Genomic DNA, 18,876 nt, shown 5'->3' with positions numbered 1-18,876 from the left:
TTAAAGTGACACCAGGCCCGGTGACCTTTGGGACATGGTTTGACCCCCTTAGGAAAGTGCTATTGTCATGAAACGTTCAGATCAATTACAACTCAATAGATTCTACCTTCCTGTAACGTTTCAGCCTGATTGGACCTTGTTTTCACACAAATGAACCCAGAAGGATGTGAATTTATGCTTCGTGCAACATAATTCTGGGTTCAATTTGAAAACCATAAGTGCTAATGACTCCATTCCTTTTTGGGGTAATGGGGGCTGTTAAATGGAGTACTCTAAATTAAACCTGACCTCTCTAGGATATTCAGAAGCCAAGTTATAAGCCCACAAATGTGTAACTGCACTCCTTCTTTAAATTGACAACAGATCCAGTGACCTTTGGGACATGGTTTGACCCCCTTAGGAATGTGCGATCATCATGAAACGTTCAGATCACTTACAACTCAATAGATTCTACCTTCTTGTAACGTTTCAGCCTTAATGGACCCTGTTTTCACACAAATGAACCCAGAATGATGTGAAATTGTGCTTCGTGCAACATAATTCTGGGTGCCATTTAAAAACCATAAGTGCTAATGACTCCATTCCTTTTTGTGGATGTAGGAACTGTTGATTGGAGTACAATAAAACAAACCTGATCTCTCTAGGACATTCAGAAGCCAAGTTATAAGCCCACAAATGTGTAACTGGACTACTTCTTTAAATTGACACCAGATCCGGTGACCTTTGGGACATGGTTTGACCACCTTATGAAAGTGCTATCATCTTGAAACGTTCAGATCACTTACAACTCAATAGATTCTACCTTCCTGTAACGTTTCAGCCTGATTGGACCTTGTTTTCACACAAATGAACCCAGAATGATGTGAAATTGTGCTTCGTGCAACATAATTCTGGGTGCAATTTAAAAACCATAAGTGCTAATGACTCCATTCCTTTTTGGGGTAATGGGGGCTGTTAATTGGAGTACTCTAAATTAAACCTGACCTCTCTAGGACATTCAGAAGCCAAGTTATGAGCCCACAAAGGTGTAACTGCACTACTTCTTTAAAGTGACACCAGGCCCGGAGACCTTTGGGACATGGTTTGACCCCCTATAGGAATGTGCGATCATCATGAAAGGTTCAGATCACTTACAACTCAAAAGATTCTACCTTCTTGTAACGTTTCAGCCTGATTGGACCTTGTTTTCACACAAATGGACCCAGAATGATGTGAAATTGTGCTTCGTGCAACATAATTCTGGGTGCCATTTACAAACCATAAGTGCTAATGACTCCATTCCTTTTTGTGGTTGTAGGGGCTGTTGATTGGAGTACACTAAAACAAACCTGACCTCTCTAGGACATTCAGAAGCCAAGTTATAAGCCCACAAATGTGTAACTGGACCACTTCTTTAAAGTGACACCAGATCCGGTGACCTTTGGGACATGGTTTGACCCCCTTAGGAAAGTGCTATCATCATGAAACGTTCAGATCACTTACAACTCAATAGATTCTACCTTCTGTAACGTTTCAGCCTGATTGGACCTTTTTTCACACAAATGAACCCAGAATGATGTGAAATTGTGCTTTGTGCAACATAATTCTGGGTGCCATTTACAAACCATAAGTGCTAATGACTCCATTCCTTTTTGGGGTAATGGGGGCTTTTAATTGGAGTACTCTCAATTAAACCTGACCTCTCTAGGATATTCAGAAGCCAAGTTATCAGCCCACAAAGGTGTAACTGCACTACTTCTTTAAAGTGACACCAGGCCCGGTGACCTTTGGGACATGGTTTGACCCCCTTAGGAAAGTGCTATCGTCATGAAACGTTCAGATCAATTACAACTCAATAGATTCTACCTTCCTGTAACGTTTCAGCCTCATTGGACCTTGTTTTCACACAAATGAACCCAGAATGATCCGAAATTGTGCTTCGTGCAACATAATTCTGGGTTCAATTTAAAAACCATAAGTGCTAATGACTCCATTCCTTTTTGGGGTAATGGGGGCTGTTAAATGGAGTACTCTAAATTAAACCTGACCTCTCTAGGATATTCAGAAGCCAAGTTATGAGCCCACAAATGTGTAACTGCACTCCTTCTTTAAATTGACAACAGATCCAGTGACATTTGGGACATGGTTTGACCCCCTTAGGAATGTGCGATCATCATGAAACGTTCAGATCACTTACAACTCAATAGATTCTACCTTCTTGTAACGCTTCAGCCTTAATGGACCCTGTTTTCACACAAATGGACCCAGAATGAAGTGAAATTGTGCTTCGTGCAACATAATTCTGGGTGCCATTTACAAACCATAAGTGCTAATGACTCCATTCCTTTTTGTGGTTGTAGGGGCTGTTGATTGGAGTACTCTGAAACAAACCTGATCTCTCTAGGATATTCACAAGCCAAGTTATGAGCCCACAAATGTGTAACTGGACTACTTCTTTAAATTGACAACAGATCCGGTGACCTTTGGGACATGGTTTGACCCCCTTAGGAATGTGCGATCATCATGAAACGTTCAGATCACTTACAACTCAATAGATTCTACCTTCTTGTAACGTTTCAGCCTGAATGGACCCTGTTTTCACACAAATGGACCCAGAATGATGTGAAATTGTGCTTCGTGCAACATAATTCTGGGTGCCATTTACAAACCATAAGTGCTAATGACTCCATTCCTTTTTGTGGTTGTAGGGGCTGTTGATTGGAGTACTCTGAAACAAACCTGATCACTCTAGGACATTCAGAAGCCAAGTTATGAGCCCACAAATGTGTAACTGGACTACTTCTTTAAATTGACACCAGATCCGGTGACCTTTGGGGCATGGTTTGACCCCCTTAGGAAAGTGCTATCATCATGAAACGTTCAGATAACTTACAACTCAATAGATTCTACCTTCTGTAACGTTTCAGCCCTATTGGACCTTGTTTTCACACGAATGAACCCAGAATGATGTGAAATTGTGCTTCGTGCAACATAATTCTGGGTGCCATTTAAAAACCATAAGTGCTATTGACTCCATTCCTTTTTGTGAATGTAGGAACTGTTGATTGGAGTACACTAAAACAAACCTGATCTCTCTAGGACATTCAGAAGCCAAGTTATAAGCCCACAAATGTGTAACTGGACTACTTCTTTAAATTGACACCAGATCCGGTGACCTTTGGGACATGGTTTGACCCCCTTATGAAAGTGCTATCATCTTGAAACGTTCAGATCACTTACAACTCAATAGATTCTACCTTCCTGTAACGTTTCAGCCTGATTGGACCTTGTTTTCACACAAATGAACCCAGAATGATGTGAAATTGTGCTTCGTGCAACATAATTCTGGGTGCAATTTAAAAACCATAAGTGCTAATGACTCCATTCCTTTTTGGGGTAATGGGGGCTGTTAATTGGAGTACTCTAAATTAAACCTGACCTCTCTAGGATATTCAGAAGCCAAGTTATGAGCCCACAAAGGTGTAACTGCACTACTTCTTTAAAGTGACACCAGGCCCGGAGACCTTTGGGACATGGTTTGACCCCCTATAGGAATGTGCGATCATCATGAAAGGTTCAGATCACTTACAACTCAAAAGATTCTACCTTCTTGTAACGTTTCAGCCTGATTGGACCTTGTTTTCACACAAATGGACCCAGAATGATGTGAAATTGTGCTTCGTGCAACATAATTCTGGGTGCCATTTACAAACCATAAGTGCTAATGACTCCATTCCTTTTTGTGGTTGTAGGGGCTGTTGATTGGAGTACACTAAAACAAACATGATCTCTCTAGGACATTCAGAAGCCAAGTTATAAGCCCACAAATGTGTAACTGGACCACTTCTTTAAAGTGACACCAGATCCGGTGACCTTTGGGACATGGTTTGACCCCCTTAGGAAAGTGCTATCATCATGAAACGTTCAGATCACTTACAACTCAATAGATTCTACCTTCTGTAACGTTTCAGCCTGATTGGACCTTGTTTTCACACAAATGAACCCAGAATGATGTGAAATTGTGCTTCGTGCAACATAATTCTGGGTGCCATTTACAAACCATAAGTGCTAATGACTCCATTCCTTTTTGGGGTAATGGGGGCTGTTAATTGGAGTACTCTAAATTAAACCTGACCTCTCTAGGATATTCAGAAGCCAAGTTATAAGCCCACAAAGGTGTAACTGCACTACTTCTTTAAAGTGACACCAGGCCCGGTGACCTTTGGGACATGGTTTGACCCCCTTAGGAAAGTGCTATCGTCATGAAACGTTCAGATCAATTACAACTCAATAGATTCTACCTTCCTGTAACGTTTCAGCCTGATTGGACCTTGTTTTCACACAAATGAACCCAGAATGATGTGAATTTATGCTTCGTGCAACATAATTCTGGGTTCAATTTAAAAACCATAAGTGCTAATGACTCCATTCCTTTTTGGGGTAATGGGGGCTGTTAAATGGAGTACTCTAAATTAAACCTGACCTCTCTAGGATATTCAGAAGCCAAGTTATGAGCCCACAAATGTGTAACTGCACTCCTTCTTTAAATTGACAACAGATCCAGTGACCTTTGGGACATGGTTTGACCCCCTTAGGAATGTGCGATCATCATGAAACGTTCAGATCACTTACAACTCAATAGATTCTACCTTCTTGTAACGTTTCATCCTTAATGGACCCTGTTTTCACACAAATGGACCCAGAATGATGTGAAATTGTGCTTCGTGCAACATAATTCTGGGTGCCATTTACAAACCATAAGTGCTAATGACTCCATTCCTTTTTGTGGTTGTAGGGGCTGTTGATTGGAGTACTCTGAAACAAACCTGATCTCTCTAGGATATTCACAAGCCAAGTTATGAGCCCACAAATGTGTAACTGGACTACTTCTTTAAATTGACAACAGATCCGGTGACCTTTGGGACATGGTTTGACCCCCTTAGGAATGTGCGATCATCATGAAACGTTCAGATCACTTACAACTCAATAGATTCTACCTTCTTGTAACGTTTCAGCCTGAATGGACCCTGTTTTCACACAAATGGACCCAGAATGATGTGAAATTGTGCTTCGTGCAACATAATTCTGGGTGCCATTTACAAACCATAAGTGCTAATGACTCCATTCCTTTTTGTGGTTGTAGGGGCTGTTGATTGGAGTACTCTGAAACAAACCTGATCACTCTAGGACATTCAGAAGCCAAGTTATGAGCCCACAAATGTGTAACTGGACTACTTCTTTAAATTGACACCAGATCCGGTGACCTTTGGGGCATGGTTTGACCCCCTTAGGAAAGTGCTATCATCATGAAACGTTCAGATAACTTACAACTCAATAGATTCTACCTTCTGTAACGTTTCAGCCCTATTGGACCTTGTTTTCACACAAATGAACCCAGAATGATGTGAAATTGTGCTTCGTGCAACATAATTCTGGGTGCCATTTAAAAACCATAAGTGCTATTGACTCCATTCCTTTTTGTGGATGTAGGAACTGTTGATTGGAGTACACTAAAACAAACCTGATCTCTCTAGGACATTCAGAAGCCAAGTTATAAGCCCACAAATGTGTAACTGGACTACTTCTTTAAATTGACAGCAGATCCGGTGACCTTTGGGACATGGTTTGACCCCCTTAGGAAAGTGCTATCATCATGAAACGTTCAGATCACTTACAACTCAATAGATTCTACCTTCCTGTAACGTTTCAGCCTGATTGGACCTTGTTTTCACACAAATGAACCCAGAATGATGTGAAATTGTGCTTCGTGCAACATAATTCTGGGTGCCATTTAAAAACCATAAGTGCTAATGACTCCATTCCTTTTTGGGGTAATGGGGGCTGTTAATTGGAGTACTCTAAATTAAACCTGACCTCTCTAGGATATTCAGAAGCCAAGTTATGAGCCCACAAAGGTGTAACTGCACTACTTCTTTAAAGTGACACCAGGCCCGGAGACCTTTGGGACATGGTTTGACCCCCTATAGGAATGTGCGATCATCATGAAAGGTTCAGATCACTTACAACTCAAAAGATTCTACCTTCTTGTAACGTTTCAGCCTGATTGGACCTTGTTTTCACACAAATGGACCCAGAATGATGTGAAATTGTGCTTCGTGCAACATAATTCTGGGTGCCATTTACAAACCATAAGTGCTAATGACTCCATTCCTTTTTGTGGTTGTAGGGGCTGTTGATTGGAGTACACTAAAACAAACATGATCTCTCTAGGACATACAGAAGCCAAGTTATAAGCCCACAAATGTGTAACTGGACCACTTCTTTAAAGTGACACCAGATCCGGTGACCTTTGGGACATGGTTTGACCCCCTTAGGAAAGTGCTATCATCATGAAACGTTCAGATCACTTACAACTCAATAGATTCTACCTTCCTGTAACGTTTCAGCCTGATTGGACCTTGTTTTCACACAAATGAACCCAGAATGATGTGAAATTGTGCTTTGTGCAACATAATTCTGGGTGCCATTTAAAAACCATAAGTGCTAATGACTCCATTCCTTTTTGGGGTAATGGGGGCTGTTAATTGGAGTACTCTAAATTAAACCTGACCTCTCTAGGATATTCAGAAGCCAAGTTATATGCCCACAAAGGTGTAACTGCACTACTTCTTTAAAGTGACACCAGGCCCGGTGACCTTTGGGACATGGTTTGACCCCCTATAGGAATGTGCGATCATCATGAAACGTTCAGATCACTTACAACTCAATAGATTCTACCTTCCTGTAACGTTTCAGCCTGATTGGACCTTGTTTTCACACAAATGAACCCAGAATGATGTGAAATTGTGCTTCGTGCAACATAATTCTGGGTGCCATTTACAAACCATAAGTGCTAATGACTCAATTCCTTTTTGTGGTTGTAGGGGCTGTTGATTGGAGTACAATAAAACAAACCTGACCTCTCTAGGACATTCAGAAGCCAAGTTATAAGCCCACAAATGTGTAACTGCACTCCTTCTTTAAATTGACAACAGATCCAGTGACCTTTGGGACATGGTTTGACCCCCTTAGGAATGTGCGATCATCATGAAACGTTCAGATCACTTACAACTCAATAGATTCTACCTTCTTGTAACGTTTCAGCCTTAATGGACCCTGTTTTCACACAAATGGACCCAGAATCTTGTGAAATTGTGCTTCGTGCAACATAATTCTGGGTGCCATTTAAAACCATAAGTGCTAATGACTCCATTCCTTTTTGTGGTTGTAGGGGCTGTTGATTGGAGTACTCTGAAACAAACCTGATCTCTCTAGGATATTCACAAGCCAAGTTATGAGCCCACAAATGTGTAACTGGACTACTTCTTTAAATTGACAACAGATCCGGTGACCTTTGGGACATGGTTTGACCCCCTTAGGAATGTGCGATCATCATGAAACGTTCAGATCACTTACAACTCAATAGATTCTACCTTCTTGTAACGTTTCAGCCTGAATGGACCCTGTTTTCACACAAATGGACCCAGAATGATGTGAAATTGTGCTTCGTGCAACATAATTCTGGGTGCCATTTACAAACCATAAGTGCTAATGACTCCATTCCTTTTTGTGGTTGTAGGGGCTGTTGATTGAAGTACTCTGAAACAAACCTGATCACTCTAGGACATTCAGAAGCCAAGTTATGAGCCCACAAATGTGTAACTGGACTACTTCTTTAAATTGACACCAGATCCGGTGACCTTTGGGGCATGGTTTGACCCCCTTAGGAAAGTGCTATCATCATGAAACGTTCAGATAACTTACAACTCAATAGATTCTACCTTCTGTAACGTTTCAGCCCTATTGGACCTTGTTTTCACACAAATGAACCCAGAATGATGTGAAATTGTGCTTCGTGCAACATAATTCTGGGTGCCATTTAAAAACCATAAGTGCTATTGACTCCATTCCTTTTTGTGGATGTAGGAACTGTTGATTGGAGTACACTAAAACAAACCTGATCTCTCTAGGACATTCAGAAGCCAAGTTATAAGCCCACAAATGTGTAACTGGACTACTTCTTTAAATTGACAGCAGATCCGGTGACCTTTGGGACATGGTTTGACCCCCTTAGGAAAGTGCTATCATCATGAAACGTTCAGATCACTTACAACTCAATAGATTCTACCTTCCTGTAACGTTTCAGCCTGATTGGACCTTGTTTTCACACAAATGAACCCAGAATGATGTGAAATTGTGCTTCGTGCAACATAATTCTGGGTGCCATTTAAAAACCATAAGTGCTAATGACTCCATTCCTTTTTGGGGTAATGGGGGCTGTTAATTGGAGTACTCTAAATTAAACCTGACCTCTCTAGGATATTCAGAAGCCAAGTTATGAGCCCACAAAGGTGTAACTGCACTACTTCTTTAAAGTGACACCAGGCCCGGAGACCTTTGGGACATGGTTTGACCCCCTATAGGAATGTGCGATCATCATGAAAGGTTCAGATCACTTACAACTCAAAAGATTCTACCTTCTTGTAACGTTTCAGCCTGATTGGACCTTGTTTTCACACGAATGGACCCAGAATGATGTGAAATTGTGCTTCGTGCAACATAATTCTGGGTGCCATTTACAAACCATAAGTGCTAATGACTCCATTCCTTTTTGTGGTTGTAGGGGCTGTTGATTGGAGTACACTAAAACAAACATGATCTCTCTAGGACATACAGAAGCCAAGTTATAAGCCCACAAATGTGTAACTGGACCACTTCTTTAAAGTGACACCAGATCCGGTGACCTTTGGGACATGGTTTGACCCGCTTAGGAAAGTGCTATCATCATGAAACGTTCAGATCACTTACAACTCAATAGATTCTACCTTCCTGTAACGTTTCAGCCTGATTGGACCTTGTTTTCACACAAATGAACCCAGAATGATGTGAAATTGTGCTTTGTGCAACATAATTCTGGGTGCCATTTAAAAACCATAAGTGCTAATGACTCCATTCCTTTTTGGGGTAATGGGGGCTGTTAATTGGAGTACTCTAAATTAAACCTGACCTCTCTAGGATATTCAGAAGCCAAGTTATATGCCCACAAAGGTGTAACTGCACTACTTCTTTAAAGTGACACCAGGCCCGGTGACCTTTGGGACATGGTTTGACCCCCTATAGGAATGTGCGATCATCGTGAAACGTTCAGATCACTTACAACTCAATAGATTCTACCTTTCTGTAACGTTTCAGCCTGATTGGACCTTGTTTTCACACAAATGAACCCAGAATGATGTGAAATTGTGCTTCGTGCAACATAATTCTGGGTGCCATTTACAAACCATAAGTGCTAATGACTCAATTCCTTTTTGTGGTTGTAGGGGCTGTTGATTGGAGTACAATAAAACAAACCTGACCTCTCTAGGACATTCAGAAGCCAAGTTATAAGCCCACAAATGTGTAACTGGACTACTTCTTTAAATTGACACCAGATCCGGTGACCTTTGGGACATGGTTTGACCCCCTTAGGAAAGTGCTATCATCATGAAACGTTCAGATAACTTACAACTCAATAGATTCTACCTTCCTGTAACGTTTCAGCCTGATTGGACCTTGTTTTCACACAAATGAACCCAGAATGATGTGAAATTGTGCTTCGTGCAACATAATTCTGGGTGCCATTTACAAACCATAAGTGCTAATGACTCCATTCCTTTTTGTGGTTGTAGGGGCTGTTGATTGGAGTACACTAAAACAAACCTGATCTCTCTAGGACATTCAGAAGCCAAGTTATAAGCCCACAAATGTGTAACTGGACTACTTCTTTAAATTGACACCAGATCCAGTGACCTTTGGGATATGGTTTGACCCCCTTAGGAAAGTGCTATCATCATGAAACGTGCAGATCACTTACAACTCAATAGATTCTACCTTTCTGTAACGTTTCAGCCCTATTGGACCTTGTTTTCACACAAATGAACCCAGAATGATGTTAAATTGTGCTTCGTGCAACATAATTCTGGGTGCCATTTAAAAACCATAAGTGCTAATGACTCCATTCCTTTTTGTGGAGGTAGGAACTGTTGATCGGAGTACACTAAAACAAACCTGATCTCTCTAGGACATTCAGAAGCCAAGTTATAAGCCCACAAATGTGTAACTGGACTACTTCTTTAAATTGACACCAGATCCGGTGACCTTTGGGATATGGTTTGACCCCCTTAGGAAAGTGCTATCATCATGAAACGTTCAGATAGCTTACAACTCAAAAGATTCTACCTTTCTGTAACGTTTCATCCCTATTGGACCTTGTTTTCACACAAATGAACCCAGAATGATGTGAAATTGTGCTTCGTGCAACATAATTCTGGGTGCCATTTAAAAACCATAAGTGCTAATGACTCCATTCCTTTTTGGGGTTGTAGGGGCTGTTGATTGGAGTACAATAAAACAAACATGACCTCTCTAGGACATTCAGAAGCCAAGTTATAAGCCGACAAAGGTGTAACTGGACTACTTCTTTAAAGTGACACCAGATCTGGTGACCTTTGGGACATGGTTTGACCCCCTTAGGAAAGTGCTATCATCATGAAACGTTCAGATCACTTACAACTCAATAGATTCTACCTTCCTGTAATGTTTCAGCTTGATTGGACCTTGTTTTCACACAAATGAACCCAGAATGATGTGAAATTGTGCTTTGTGCAACATAATTCTGGGTGCCATTTAAAAACCATAAGTGCTAATGACTCCATTCCTTTTTGGGGTAATGGGGGCTGTTAATTGGAGTTCTCTAAATTAAACCTGATCTCTCTAGGACATTCAGAAGCCAAGTTATAAGCCCACAAATGTGTAACTGGACTACTTCTTTAAAGTGACACCAGGCCCGGTGACCTTTGGGACATGGTTTGACCCCCTATAGGAATGTGCGATCATCATGAAATGTTCAGATCACTTACAACTCAAAAGATTCTACCTTCCTGTAACGTTTCAGCCTGATTGGACCTTGTTTTCACACAAATGGACCCAGAATGATGTGAAATTGTGCTTCGTGCAACATAATTCTGGGTGCCATTTACAAACCATAAGTGCTAATGACTCCATTCCTTTTTGTGGTTGTAGGGGCTGTTGATTGGAGTACACTAAAACAAACATGATCTCTCTAGGACATTCAGAAGCCAAGTTATAAGCCCACAAATGTGTAACTGGACCACTTCTTTAAAGTGACACCAGATCCGGTGACCTTTGGGACATGGTTTGACCCCCTTAGGAAAGTGCTATCATCATGAAACGTTCAGATCACTTACAACTCAATAGATTCTACCTTCCTGTAACGTTTCAGCCTGATTGGACCTTGTTTTCACACAAATGAACCCAGAATGATGTGAAATTGTGCTTCGTGCAACATAATTCTGGGTGCCATTTAAAAACCATAAGTGCTAATGACTCCATTCCTATTTGGGGTAATGGGGCCTGTTAATTGGAGTACTCTAAATTAAACCTGACCTCTCTAGGATATTCAGAAGCCAAGTTATAAGCCCACAAAGGTGTAACTGCACTACTTCTTTAAAGTGACACCAGGCCCGGTGACCTTTGGGACAGGGTTTGACCCCCTATAGGAATGTGCGATCATCATGAAACGTTCAGATCACTTACAACTCAATAGAGTCTACCTTCTTGTAACGTTTCAGCCTGATTGGACCTTGTTTTCACACAAATGGACCCAGAATGATGTGAAATTGTGCTTCGTGCAACATCATTTTGGGTGCCATTTACAAACCATAAGTGCTAATGACTCCATTCCTTTTTGTGGTTGTAGGGGCTGTTGATTGGAGTACACTAAAACAAACATGATCTCTCTAGGACATTCAGAAGCCAAGTTATAAGCCCACAAATGTGTAACTGGACCACTTCTTTAAATTGACACCAGATCCGGTGACCTTTGGGACATGGTTTGACCCCCTTAGGAAAGTGCTATCATCATGAAACGTTCAGATCACTTACAACTCAATAGATTCTACCTTCCTGTAACGTTTCAGCCTGATTGGACCTTGTTTTCACACAAATGAACCCAGAATGATGTGAAATTGTGCTTCGTGCAACATAATTCTGGGTGCCAATTAAAAACCATAAGTGCAAATGACTCCATTCCTTTTTGGGGTAATAGGGGCTCTTAATTGGAGTACTCTAAAACAAACCTGACCTCTCTAGGGTATTCAGAAGCCAAGTTATAATCCCACAAATGTGTAACTGGACTACTTCTTTAAAGTGACACCAGGGCCGGTGACCTTTGGGACATGGTTTGACCCCCTATAGGAATGTGCGATCATCATGAAACCTTCAGATCACTTACAGCTCAATAGATTCTACCTTCTTGTAACGTTTCAGCCTGATTGGACCTTGTTTTCACACAAATGGACCCAGAATGATGTGAAATTGTGCTTCGTGCAACATAATTCTGGGTGCCATTTACAAACCATAAGTGCTAATGACTCCATTCCTTTTTGTGGTTGTAGGGGCTGTTGATTGGAGTACACTAAAACAAACCTGATCTCTCTATGACATTCAGAAGCCAAGTTATAAGCCCACAAATGTGTAACTGGAACACTTCTTTAAATTGACACCAGATCCGGTGACCTTTGGGACATGGTTTGACCCCCTTAGGAAAGTGCTATCATCATGAAACGTTCAGATCACTTACAACTCAATAGATTCTACCTTCCTGTAACGTTTCAGCCTGATTGGACCTTGTTTTCACACAAATGAACCCAGAATGATGTGAAATTGTGCTTCGTGCAACATTATTCTGGGTGCCATTTAAAAACCATAAGTGCTAATGACTCCATTCCTTTTTGGGGTAATGGGGGCTGTTAATTGGAGTACTCTAAATTAAACCTGACCTCTCTAGGATATTCAGAAGCCAAGTTATAAGCCCACAAAGGTGTAACTGCACTACTTCTTTAAAGTGACACCAGGCCCGGTGACCTTTGGGACATGGTTTGACCCCCTATAGGAATGTGCGATCATCATGAAACGTTCAGATCACTTACAACTCAATAGATTCTACCTTCTTGTAACGTTTCAGCCTGATTGAACCTTGTTTTCACACAAATGGACCCAGAATGATGTGAAATTCTGCTTCGTGCAACATAATTCTGGGTGCCATTTACAAACCATAAGTGCTAATGACTCCATTCCTTTTTGGGGTAATGGGGGCTCTTAATTGGAGTACTCTAAAACAAACCTGACCTCTCTGGGGTATTCAGAAGCCAAGTTATATTCCCACAAATGTGTAACTGGACTACTTCTTTAAAGTGACACCAGATCCGGTGACCTTTGGGACATGGTTTGACACCCTATAGGAATGTGCGATCATCATGAAACGTTCAGATCACTTACAGCTCAATAGATTCTACCTTCTTGTAATGTTTCAGCCTGATTGGACCTTGTTTTCACACAAATGGACCCAGAATGATGTGAAATTGTGCTTCGTGCAACATAATTCTGGGTGCCATTTACAAACCATAAGTGCTAATGACTCCATTCCTTTTTGTGGTTGTAGGGGCTGTTGATTGGAGTACACTAAAACAAACATGATCTCTCTAGGACATTCAGAAGCCAAGTTATAAGCCCACAAATGTGTAACTGGACCACTTCTTTAAAGTGACACCAGATCCGGTGACCTTTGGGACATGGTTTGACCCCCTTAGGAAAGTGCTATCATCATGAAACGTTCAGATCACTTACAACTCAATAGATTCTACCTTCCTGTAACGTTTCAGCCTGATTGGACCTTGTTTTCACACAAATGAACCCAGAATGATGTGAAATTGTACTTCGTGCAACATAATTCTGGGTGCCATTTAAAAACCATAAGTGCTAATGACTCCATTCCTTTTTGGGGTAATGGGGGCTGTTAATTGGAGTACTCTAAATTAAACCTGACCTCTCTAGGATATTCAGAAGCCAAGTTATAAGCCCACAAAGGTGTAACTGCACTACTTATTTAAAGTGACACCAGGCCCGGTGACCTTTGGGACATGCTTTGACCCCCTATAGGAATGTGCGATCATCATGAAACGTTCAGATCACTTACAACTCAATAGATTCTACCTGCTTGTAACATTTCAGCCTAATTGGACCTTGTTTTCACACAAATGGACCCAGAATGATAAGAAATTTTGCTTCGTGCAACATAATTCTGGGTGCCATTTACAAACCATAAGTGCTAATGACTCCATTCCTTTTTGTGGTTGTAGGAACTGTTGATTGGAGTACACTAAAACAAACATGATCTCTCTAGGACATTCAGAAGCCAAGTTATAAGCCCACAAATGTGTAACTGGACCACTTCTTTAAATTGACACCAGATCCGGTGACCTTTGGGACATGATTTGACCCCCTTAGGAAAGTGCTATCATCATGAAACGTTCAGATCACTTACAACTCAATAGATTCTACCTTCCTGTAACGTTTCAGCCTGATTGGACCTTGTTTTCACACAAATGAACCCAGAATGATGTGAAATTGTGCTTCGTGCAACATAATTCTGGGTGCCATTTAAAAACCATAAGTGCAAATGACTCCATTCCTTTTTGGGGTAATGGGGGCTCTTAATTGGAGTACTCTAAAACAAACCTGACCTCTCTAGGGTATTCAGAAGCCAAGTTATAATCCCACAAAGGTGTAACTGGACTACTTCTTTAAAGTGACACCAGGCCCGGTGACCTTTGGAATAATGCTTTGACCCCCTATAGGAATGTGCGATCATCATGAAACGTTCAGATCACTTACAACTCAATAGATTCTACCTTCTTGTAACGTTTCAGCCTAATTGGACCTTGTTTTCACACAAATGGACCCAGAATGATAAGAAATTGTGCTTCGTGCAACATATTTCTGGGTGACATTTACAAACCATAAGTGCTAATGACTCCATTCCTTTTTGTGGTTGTAGGAACTGTTGATTGGAGTACACTAAAACAAACATGATCTCTCTAGGACATTCAGAGGCCAAGTTATAAGCCCACAAATGTGTAACTGGACCACTTCTTTAAATTGACACCAGATCCGGTGACCTTTGGGACATGGTTTGACCCCCTTAGGAAAGTGCTATCATCATGAAATGTTCAGATCACTTACAACTCAATAGATTCTACCTTCCTGTAACGTTTCAGCCTGATTGGACCTTGTTTTCACACAAATGAACCCAGAATGATGTGAAATTGTGCTTCGTGCAACATTATTCTGGGTGCCATTTAAAAACCATAAGTGCAAATGACTCCATTCCTTTTTGGGGTAATGGGGGCTCTTAATTGGAGTACTATAAAACAAACCTGACCTCTCTAGGGTATTCAGAAGCCAAGTTATAATCGCACAAATGTGTAACTGGACTACTTCTTTAAAGTGACACCAGGGCCGGTGACCTTTGGGACATGGTTTGACCCCCTATAGGAATGTGCGATCATCATGAAACGTTCAGATCACTTACAGCTCAATAGATTCTACCTTCTTGTAACGTTTCAGCCTGACTGGACCTTGTTTTCACACAAATGGACCCAGAATGATGTGAAATTGTGCTTCGTGCAACATAATTCTCGGTGCCATTTACAAACCATAAGTGCTAACGACTCAATTCCTTTTTGTGGTTGTAGGGGCTGTTGATTGGAGTACACTAAAACAAACCTGAACTCTCTATTACATTCAGAAGCCAAGTTATAAGCCCACAAATGTGTAACTGGACTGCTTTAAATTGACACCAGATCCGGTGACCTTTGGGACATGGTTTGACCCCCTTAGGAAAGTGCTATCGTCATGAAACATTCAGATCACTTACAACTCAATAGATTCTACCTTCCTGTAACGTTTCAGCCTGATTGGACCTTGTTTTCACACAAATGAACCCAGAATGATGTGAAATTATGCTTCGTGCAACATAATTCTGGGTGCCATTTAAAAACCATAAGTGCTAATGACTCCATTCCTTTTTGGGGTAATGGGGGCTGTTAATTGGAGTACTCTAAATTAAACCTGACCTCTCTAGGATATTCAGAAGCCAAGTTATAAGCCCACAAAAGTGTAACTGCACTACATCTTTAAAGTGACACCAGGCCCGGTGACCTTTGGGACATGGTTTGACCCCCTATAGGAATGTGCGATCATCATGAAACGTTCAGATCACTTACAACTCAATAGATTCTACCTTCTTGTAACGTTTCAGCCTGAATGGACCCTGTTTTCACACAAATAGACGGAATGATGTGAAATTGTGCTTCGTGCAACATAATTCTGGGTGCCATTTACAAACCATAAGTGCTAATGACTCCATTCCTTTTTGTGGTTGTAGGGGCTGTTGATTGGAGTACTCTGAAACAAACCTGATCACTCTAGGACATTCAGAAGCCAAGTTATGAGCCCACAAATGTGTAACTGGACTACTTCTTTAAATTGACACCAGATCCGGTGACCTTTGGTACATGGTTTGACCCCCTTAGGAAAGTGCTATCATCATGAAACGTTCAGATAACTTACAACTCAATAGATTCTACCTTCCTGTAACGTTTCAGCCTGATTGGACCTTGTTTTCACACAAATGAACCCAGAATGATGTGAAATTGTGCTTCGTGCAACATAATTCTGGGTGCCTTTTACAAACCATAAGTGCTAATGACTCCATTCCTTTTTGTGGTTGTAGGGGCTGTTGATTGGAGTACACTAAAACAAACCTGATCTCTCTAGGACATTCAGAAGCCAAGTTATAAGCCCACAAATGTGTAACTGGACTACTTCTTTAAATTGACACCAGATCTGGTGACCTTTGGGACATGGTTTGACCCCCTTAGGAAAGTGCTATCATCATGAAACGTTCAGACCCCTTACAACTCAATAGATTCTACCTTCCTGTAACGTTTCAGCCTGATTGGACCTTGTTTTCACACAAATGAACCCAGAATGATGTGAAATTATGCTTCGTGCAACATAATTCTGGGTGCCATTTAAAAACCATAAGTGCTAATGACTCCATTCCTTTTTGGGGTAATGGGGGCTGTTAATTGGAGTACTCTAAATTAAACCTGACCTCTCTAGGATATTCAGAAGCCAAGTTATAAGCCCACAAAAGTGTAACTGCACTACATCTTTAAAGTGACACCAGGCCCGGTGACCTTTGGGACATGGTTTGACCCCCTATAGGAATGTGCGATCATCATGAAACGTTCAGATCACTTACAACTCAATAGATTCTACCTTCTTGTAACGTTTCAGCCTGAATGGACCCTGTTTTCACACAAATAGACGGAATGATGTGAAATTGTGCTTCGTGCAACATAATTCTGGGTGCCATTTACAAACCATAAGTGCTAATGACTCCATTCCTTTTTGTGGTTGTAGGGGCTGTTGACTGGAGTACTCTGAAACAAACCTGATCACTCTAGGACATTCAGAAGCCAAGTTATGAGCCCACAAATGTGTAACTGGACTACTTCTTTAAATTGACACCAGATCCGGTGACCTTTGGGACATGGTTTGACCCCCTTAGGAAAGTGCTATCATCATGAAACGTTCAGATAACTTACAACTCAATAGATTCTACCTTCCTGTAACGTTTCAGCCTGATTGGACCTTGTTTTCACACAAATGAACCCAGAATGATGTGAAATTGTGCTTCGTGCAACATAATTCTGGGTGCCTTTTACAAACCATAAGTGCTAATGACTCCATTCCTTTTTGTGGTTGTAGGGGCTGTTGATTGGAGTACACTAAAACAAACCTGATCTCTCTAGGACATTCAGAAGCCAAGTTATAAGCCCACAAATGTGTAACTGGACTACTTCTTTAAATTGACACCAGATCTGGTGACCTTTGGGACATGGTTTGACCCCCTTAGGAAAGTGCTATCAGCATGAAACGTTCAGACCCCTTACAACTCAATAGATTCTACCTTCCTGTATCGTTTCAGCCTGATTGGACCTTGTTTTCACACAAATGAACCCAGAATGATGTGAAATTGTGCTTCGTGCAACATAATTCTGGGTGCCATTTACAAACCATAAGTGCTAATGACTCCATTCCTTTTTGGGGTAATGTGGGCTGTTAATTGGAGTACTCTAAATTAAACCTGACCTCTCTAGGTCATTCAGAAGCCAAGTTATAAGCCCATGAAGGTGTAACTGCACTACTTCTTTTAAAGTGACACCAGGCCCGGTGACCTTTGGGACATTGTTTGACCCCCTATAGGAATGTGCGATCATCATGAAACGTTCAGATCACTTACAGCTCAATAGATTCTACCTTCTTGTAACGTTTCAGCTTGATTGGACTTTGTTTTCACACAAATGGACCCAGAATGATGTGAAATTGTGCTTCGTGCAAAATAATTCTGGGTGCCATTAACAAACCATAAGTGCTAATGACTCCATTCCTTTTTGTGGTTGTAGGGGCTGTTGATTGGAGTACTCTGAAACAAACCTGATCACTCTAGGACATTCAGAAGCCATGTTATGAGTGCACAAATGTGTAACTGGACTACTTATTTAAATTGACACCAGACCCGGTGACCTTTGGGACATGGTTTGACCTCCTTAGGAAAGATCTATCATGATGAAACGTTCAGATCACTTACAACTCAATAGATTCTACCTTCCTGTAACATTTCAGCCTGATTGGACCTTGTTTTCACACAAATGAACCCAGAATGATGTGAAATTGTGCTTCGTGCAACATAATTCTGGGTGCCATTTAAAAACCATAAGTGCTAATGGCTCCATTCCTTTTTGGGGTAATGGGGGCTGTTAATTGGAGTACTCTAAATTAAACCTGATCTCTCTAGGATATTCAGAAGCCAAGTTATAAGCCCACAAAGGTGTAACTGCACTACTTCTTTAAAGTGACACCAGGCCCGGTGACCTTTGGGACATGGTTTGACCCCCTATAGGAATGTGCGATCATCATGAAACGTTC

The sequence above is a fragment of the Nothobranchius furzeri genome, chromosome 10 (genome assembly GCF_043380555.1).
Source record: "Nothobranchius furzeri strain GRZ-AD chromosome 10, NfurGRZ-RIMD1, whole genome shotgun sequence".
Classification (NCBI taxonomy): Eukaryota; Metazoa; Chordata; class Actinopteri; order Cyprinodontiformes; family Nothobranchiidae; genus Nothobranchius; species Nothobranchius furzeri.
This window is presented reverse-complemented; position numbering follows the sequence as displayed.